Source organism: Gossypium arboreum, chromosome 3, assembly GCF_025698485.1.
Source record: "Gossypium arboreum isolate Shixiya-1 chromosome 3, ASM2569848v2, whole genome shotgun sequence".
Lineage (NCBI taxonomy): Eukaryota > Viridiplantae > Streptophyta > Magnoliopsida > Malvales > Malvaceae > Gossypium > Gossypium arboreum.
Genome location: NC_069072.1, coordinates 100,259,298 through 100,260,312, shown reverse-complemented (window position 1 = coordinate 100,260,312; position 1,015 = coordinate 100,259,298). Strand labels below are relative to the sequence as shown.

The window sequence follows — 1,015 nt, the reverse complement described above, 5'->3', positions numbered from 1 at the left end:
TCTCATTTCGAATTTCCACACGATTTGTGACACGGACGTGTACACGGCCGGGCCACACGAGTGTGTGTCCCCTATATTTTAAAAACTTTCTAAGTTTTCCAGAATTTTTCTTAAGTCATCAGTTTAGTCCCGAACCATTTCTAATGCATTTTTTGGGCCTTGTAGGCTCGTATTAGGGACTGTATGATTGATAGTGAATAATTTTTATTTGGAAATGATAAATGTATGTGAAAGGTATGTCTGTTTAAGTAATAAGTTTGGTAATGTTCCGTAACCCTATTCCGAAAATGAATACGGGTTAGGGGTGTTACAAGGACAATTAAGTGGGTTGCCTTCTGAAGATCCACGATTACATTTAAGACTTTTCCTAGAAGTCTGTGACTCGTTCAGGCATGGTTGAATGCTTTACTATCAGGGATGATGGCATCTTGGAATGAACTTTATCAAAGGTTTTTGCTATGGTATAATCCACCTAATATGAACACCAAGCTTAGAAATGATATCACGTATTTTCAACAATCAGAGGATGAGATGTTGTATGAAGCTTGGGAAAGATTCAAGTAATTGTTTTGGAAATTTCTAATACATGGTTTCCAACACTAGACACAGATGAAAATTTTTTATAATGGGTGTAACACCCTGAAGTTGGGCCTAGAAGTTTTGGGCCTTGAGCATGGGAGTGGTTGAAGACAGCTTATAGTATTCTATTATGCATGTAAATTTTGTTAATGAATGCTTGTTTTAGTGGTTAAGTGTACTGAGAAGTGTTGGAGAAATCATGGGTTCAAACCTGGACTATAGCAAAAATTTTTGTTTAAGGTGAATCAAACCCTTGGTGTAGTAGGTAGGCCTTAAGAATATTGTTGGAGAAATTGTGACACAAAAAGCCTTGTGGCTTAGTGGCAAGTAGCGTGTGGAGCATTTAAGGGGAGGCATGGGTTCGAATCCTATGGCAAGCAAAGAGCATTTATTTTGCTAACAGGGGGCGACAAGAGTTGGTGTTGAATTTAAACTC

General features: G+C 38.0%; 1 non-coding gene across 1 annotated transcript; it reads right to left on the bottom strand.

Moving 5' to 3' along the window:
- Positions 1-486: 486 nt before the first annotated feature.
- LOC128291313 (small nucleolar RNA R71) lies at positions 487-593 on the bottom strand. Its single transcript, XR_008281089.1, has one exon. It is a non-coding gene; the product is annotated as a small nucleolar RNA R71 (small nucleolar RNA).
- Between the last annotated feature and the right edge of the window lie 422 nt (positions 594-1,015).